The sequence below is a fragment of the Chlorocebus sabaeus genome, chromosome 4 (assembly GCF_047675955.1).
Source record: "Chlorocebus sabaeus isolate Y175 chromosome 4, mChlSab1.0.hap1, whole genome shotgun sequence".
Lineage (NCBI taxonomy): Eukaryota > Metazoa > Chordata > Mammalia > Primates > Cercopithecidae > Chlorocebus > Chlorocebus sabaeus.
In genome coordinates, this window is record NC_132907.1 from 23,546,638 (window position 1) to 23,553,723 (window position 7,086).

Consider the following 7,086-nt stretch of genomic DNA (forward strand, 5'->3'; position numbering starts at 1 on the left):
AATTGCCGTGTCTAGTGCTTCTGGTATATTGTTGAATAAAAGTGGCAAGAACAGACATCCTTGTTTATTCCTGATCTTAGAAGGAAAGCATTTAGTCTTTGACCATTAAGTATGATATTCACTATAGGTTTTTCATAAGTGGCGTGTATCAGGATGAGAAAGCTCCTGTTGCTCCTAGCTAAAGTTCATTGAGTGTCTTTCTTATGAAAAGGTATTAAATTTTGTCAAATGCCATCTCTGCACACACTGAGCTAATCATGGGGTATTTGTCTTTTACACTATTATTATGGTATATTACATTGATTGATTTTTTAATGTTGAGGTAACTTTGCATTCCTGAGATAAATCTCACTTGGCTATGGCATGTAGTCCTTTATATATGTTTCTGGAGTCAGTTTGATAGTATTTTTGGAGAATTTTTGCATCTATATTCATAAGAGATATTGGTCTTTAGTTTTCTTGTGATGTTTTTGATTTTGGTGTCAGTGTAATACTGTCCTTATAAAATCAGATGGGATGAGTTCCCTTTTCTATTTTTTGGAAGAATTTGTGAAGGGTTGGTCTTGTTTTTTGAACAGTTAGTAGGAGTCACCCTTGAAACTCTCTGGGTCTAAGCTTTCATTTGCAGAAAGTTCTTCAATTACTAATTCAGTCTGTTTACTTCTCATAGGTCTATACTGATTTTCTTTCTTCTTGAGTCACTTTGAATAGCTGTGTCTTTCTCAACAGTGTTGATCATAATCCCGAAAGACAATCCCTAACACCATAATCCTAAATGTTGAAATCCCTGAGATCAAAATCCCTGAACTCTAAAATTCCTAAAGTCTAAAATTTCTAATGTCTAATATTCTGAAAATTATAATCCTAAAAGATTAAAATTCTGAATGTTGAAACCCTGAAAGCTGAATTCTGGGGATGAGATTAGTATATTTTTGGTTGTAAGCATGATAGTTGCATCATATTAAGAGGAACTGTAACCTTATTATTGTCTGTTTGGAGATTAAGCATGGTTTAAGGAGCTGCCTACAGGTGCCAGGTTGACAAGGACCACATTCATGGACTTAATTTTAGGTGTCAACTTGACTGGATTAAGGAATATTTAGAAACCTGGGAAAGCATTATTTTGGGCATGTCTGTGAGGGTGTTTCTAGAGGAGATTAGTGTGAGTCTGAGTGGACTAGGTGCAGAAGATCTGCCCTCAGTGTTGAAGGGCACCATACAATTGGCTGGCACCTGGAGAGAACAAATACAGAAGGCCACTTCATCTCTCTCTTTGAGAGCTAGGACATACTTTTCTTCTGCTGCTGTATTAGTCTGTTCTCACACTGCTATAAAGAACTACCTGAGACTGGGTAATTTATGAAGAAAAGAGGTTTCATTGACTCACAGTTCCAAAGGCTGTGTAGGAAGCATGGCTGGGAACCCTCAGGAAATTTACAATCACGGTGGAAGGGTGAAGGGGAAGCAAGTAGGCAGGAGAGAGAGATCAAAGGCAGAAGTGCTACACACTTTTAAACAACCAGATCTCATGAGAATTCCATCATGAGAACAGCAAGGGTGAAGTCTGCCCCCATGATTCAATTACCTCCCACCAGACCACTCCTCCAAAACACGGGGATTACAATTTGACATGAGATTTGGGTGGGGACATAGAGATAAACCATATCAGCTGTCTTGGACATCAGAATTCCAAGCTTGTTGGCCTTGACTCAGAACTTACACCACCTGAGAGATATACCATGAGCTTTCCTGGGTCTGAAACCTTTGGACTTGGACTGAGCCACACTACCAGCATCCCTGGTTCTCCAGCTTTCAGAGGGCATATTGTTGAACTTCTCAGCCACCATAGTTACATGAGGCAATTTTCCTAATAAATCCCCTCCATATATCTATATACATATTCTATTGGTTCAGTTTCTCTGGAGAACCCTGACTAATACAGATTTGGTGTCAGGGAAGCCAAATATTATCCCTTCTTACTGTTTTTCTTCCAGCACAATAGAAGAGATCCATGAAATTTTTCCTTTGCAATTTGCAACTGATCCAGGCTGTGATCAGTGTACAAGGCTACTTAATGGTGAAGGGTAAACATTTAAAAGCTAATTATTATTGGTGCTGCAAAAGCACAAAATCACTTAATTGCAACGGCCAAGCAATAACTAGACTTTCAAATGTACAGCAGATGCTTGCAAACTTTGTAGACCACAACCACTCTCCAAATAGAACTATAGTGAGTGTTTCAAAGATTATGGAAGAACTAAAAATGCAAGTAAAAATTACAGGAAATCTCTCCTGCAAAATTATTCAATCATGTATGACATCTGCCCCTTCACACATAGCACTAATTTGCTATGCTGTGTATTTCGTCTTCACATCATTTCCAATACTGGAGGCATAAATTGTTTAAAGACTTTAGAGCATTCTAATTTGTTTTATGTATTTTTCTTTTGCAGATTTGACTCCATAAAAGTGCATTATCACAAAGTTGACTTTGTGTGTAAGCATTGTGTATGTAAATAAAAATGTTGAAACTTCCTCAAGAAATGAAGAGATGTCCTTTTTGTACATCTGCATTTGTGAAAGATAAAATTTCTCAAGATTTTGGCTCTTTGGGCAACTACTTATGCCGTGGTGACCCACTGTGGCTTTTGAGGAGATTGATAATTTATGCTGTTTTTATATTTACCAATGTATTTACCTTTACTGGTGGTCCTTATTTCTTCTTGTGGATTTGAGTTACTCTCTGGAGTCCTTTAATTTTTACCTAAAGGGCAGGTCTGCTAGCAATGAGTTCTCTCCTTTTCTGTTGATCTTAGAATGTCTTAATTTCTCCTTTAGTTTTTAATAATAGTTTTGCAGGATATAAAATTCTTGACCAACAGTCTTTTTTTTAGCACTTTAAGTATGTTATCCCACTGCCTTCTGGCCTCCATGGTTTCTGATGAGAAGTCAACTGTTAATCTTACTGAGCATCCATTATATGAATGAGTTGCTTTTCTCTTGTTGCTCTCAAGATTTTCTTTTTGTTTTTTGCTTTGATGTTTTGACTGATGTGTCTAGGTGTGGAATTCTTTGAGTTTATACTTGGAGTTAGTTAAGCTTCTTGGATGTGTAGATTAATGTTTTTCATCAACTGTTTCAGCCATTATCTGTTCAAATATTCTGTTTTATTTCCCTCTCTTCTCTGCATTTAGGGCTCCCATTATGCATATGGTAATATACTTGATGGTATCCTACATGTCTCTAAGTTTCTTTCAGGTATTTTTATTCTGTTTTATTGTTGTCCCTCAGATTGGATTATCTCAACTGATACATCTTTGAGTTTGCTGATTCTTTCTTTTGCCTTCTAAAATCTGCTGTTGAGGCCAGGTGCAGTGGCTCACACCTATAGTCCCAGCACTTTGGGAGGCCAAGATGGGCAGATACCTTGAGCCCAGGAGTTTGGGACCAGCCTGGACAACGTGGTGAGATACTGTCTCAAAAATTTTTTAAAAATTAAAAAAAAAAATTTATTGTTGAGTCCTATGTTGGTTAGTTTTAAGTGTCAACTTGACTGGATTAAGGGATACCTCAGATAAATGGTACAGCATGATTTATATGTCTGTGAGAGTGTTTCCATAAATGATTGGCATTTAAATCAGTGGACTGAGTAAGGAAGAACCCCTCTACCCCTTTACCCAATGTGGGTGGGCACCATTCAATCCACTGAGGGCTTGGAAAGCACAAGGAGACAGAGAAAAATTATTTTTTCCCCCTCTCTCTCTTCTGGAGCTGGAACACACGTCTAATCCTGCCGATTTCCAGCTTTTGGACCCCAAGATTTTCACCAGTAGCTCTCTTAGTTGTCAGACATTCAGACTTGGACTGAGTCATGCTACTTGCTTCCCTGGTTCTCCAGCTTGCACATAGAATATCGTGGGACTTTTCAGACTCCATAATTGTGTGAGACAGTTCTAATAAATCTTCTCTTCTCTCTCTCTCTTTCTGTAGCTATAGATGTAGATATTCCTATTGATTCTGTTTCTCTGTAGAGCCCTGACTAATACAAGCCTCTAGTAAATTTTTCATTTTAGTTATTATCCTTTTCAAACCCCAAATTTTTATTTTGTTCTTTTAATAATGTCTATCTTCTTATTAATATTCTGTTCAGTGAGATATTGTTTTCATACTTCCCTTTAATTCCTCACCCATGATTTCCTTTAGTTATTTGAACAGATTTATAATAGCTGAATTAATGTTTCTGTCTAATATCTGAGCTTCCTTAGGAAAAGTTGTTACTGACTGCTTTTTTCCTCCTGTGTATGGGCCATACTTTTCAGGCAATTGTTACTGCCTCTGCTGTTTGTTTGTTTAGTGACCCTCTTGGACTTAGTACTTTTTGTCATATGTGACCTTTAAGTCTCTGGTTGGTTAGCTTAGTAATCTAATGATTAGACAGAGATTTTATTAAACTCTTGATGGATAAGTCTCCCAGCCTTTTCCAAGAGGCTCTCTGTGTTGGAGCATGTCCTTCATGTTCTAGCAAGTAGATCACAACTCTATCCAAACCTTCGTTCTCTGCTAGTGCAGAGCCTCAAAGTAAGAGGTGAGAATTTTGGATCTTCTCAGGTATTTTCTTGACATAGAGACAGCTCTGGGCTTGCACACAGTCCTGTGCATTTGCATGGCTTACTAGATTCCCAGAAATATGTCTGAACTTTGCAAATTTCCCTATGAACATCTAATTTACTAGTTTTTCCTTTTAAGATTTTTGGTCAGCCTCTTGTTAGCTGTGACTGTTAATGCTGCCTCAGATGTAATTAGACAATTGCAGCTGATTGCTTTAAACAAGCACCTTGTGGACAGGCTGCTTGCACATAGAAAGTTTTGAGTCACATCAAAGAAAGAGAAACCCTGAGAACAGGGCTTTGCAGCAAGTTGCCAGCCAAATCAAATAGTGCTGATTCTCCGGAGATAGGGTTTTGGGGGAGCTCCCAACCTATCTGCTCCTCCAGTAGCTACTAGACTGCTGGCTGTCACAGTTGTTATAGTTGCTAAATCATTGGCTTTTACGACTGTGGTGGAGCTGTGTAGAAGGAGATGAGATTAGGAAAGTTAAAACACTGGACTAAAGTTAGTCTAGAACTGTCCAGGGTTCTGAGTTTAAATTCTGGCCCGACTATTTAGTCAGCTGAATAAGTCACACATTCTTACTGGTTTAACCTCTTTTTCTAAAAAACAAGGCTGTTGTGCATTTCAAAAGAAACTACAATTGGCAATGCCAAATGCTGGCAAGAATGTGGAGTGACTGGAACTCTCATCCACTGCTGGTGGGAATGCAAAATGGCACAGCCACTTTGGAAAACAGTTTTAAAGTTTTTGATAATGCCAAACAAACACTTAACATGATGTAGCAGTCTCATTCCCAAGTATTTACTCTGGGGAGATTAAAATGTATGTCCATGCTAAAATCTGTATGTGAATATTTATAGTGGCTTTATTCATACCAACAAAACCTAGAAAAAAAGTCCTTCAACTGGTGAAAAGATAAACAAAATATAGTACATCCATACAATGGAATTATATTCAAAAACAGAAAAAGAACAAATTACGATATTTCAATAACATGGAAACATGGATGACCCTCAATGCATTATGCTAATGAAAAAAAGAGGCAGACCCAAAAGACTGCATATTGTATAATTTTATCTGCATGCTGTTCTGGGAAAAAACAGTGGTTTCCAGGGGCTGGGGGTGGGAAAAGAGACTGACTACAAAGGAGTATAGAAATATTTGGTGGGGGGATTGATATAACTGTTTAATATCTTATTGTGGAAGAGGTTTCATGATTGTATGTGTTTGTCAAAACATGCAGAACTCTACAATTAAAAGAATAAATCTTGTTGTATGTAATTTATACCCTAACTTAAAAATAAATAAGCAAGTAAAACTAAAGGAGGTACAGAGGGAAAAAAAAGAAGTTCTATTGCTCTCTGAAAACAAGAAATCTTGAACTCTGAGATCCTGGTTGTCCCTTGGGCTGTTCCCTCCCTGCAGGAGCCTGCATGGGACTAATCCTCAGCCTTCTCTTTGTTTCACTGAAGACTTGTAGACTCTCAGATATCTCAGCTTAAAGGGACATAGAAACTGGTTCAGTTTAACTCATGGCTTTGTGCAGAACATTTTTTGACTTACAATCCCATCTTCTAATGTAAGTTGGAAGCAAGAACGCCAGAGAAGACGGCAGCAGTTGTAAGATGTTGAGTGATCCTCTAGTATTATTTAAAACTTCCACGGAAACATTGTCATCACATCATGATTCTGATTCTACACATAGCTGGAGCTAATTTAAGCTGTTATTACTCCTTCGGTGGCCGAGCTTTGGTTATGCTATAGGCAGACCCCAAAATGCAAGGAGGAGAGGCCAGAAGCACCATTAAAAGTAGCTGCATGAAGATGTGTAGGAGATAGTACAGAAACTACTGAGTTTTAATCTTTTTTCCTACAATCTTTAAAGAGCCCTTCCTGGTGTAGTGTAAATACTTGGTTGGCTATAACTTTGAAGTTTATATGAAAAAACAACCAGCTAAAGAGAAGTCAAGAGCAGGAAAACAAGTGGCACTAACTAGCAGAGGAAACGGATACATATTAAACATACTAGAGAAGAATGTTTTCATTCTGTTCTGATTATACACTGTGGAGACAGGATATGCTTTCTTGTGGGGTTTGGCCTGGGCTGCCTTCTAGCATGAAGCACTGGGAAGATGCTCGGGCCAGCCTGGCCTCCCCTCACTATGAAGTGACCTTAACAGTCAGGCTTCACCCATATCTTACTCTCTTGAACTTTCCTCCAGGAGCAAAATTAGGATTTCTGGTCACCCACTGCTCATGGGGCAAGATGAGGAAAAGAAATCCCTGGGAGACAGTGATGGAGATGGAGCTGCCCCGTGGGAGTGTGTCAGCGGGGAGAAGACAAGGCCTGAGGAAGTCACCTTTTAAAGTAGATCTTCCCATGGAATTGTGTTGCCTGCTAAAAATGGCAACATGATGGGGAAACTCAGCAACTCCATAATGCTGGGAGATGTGCTCTGAGCCTGGCCATGAGGA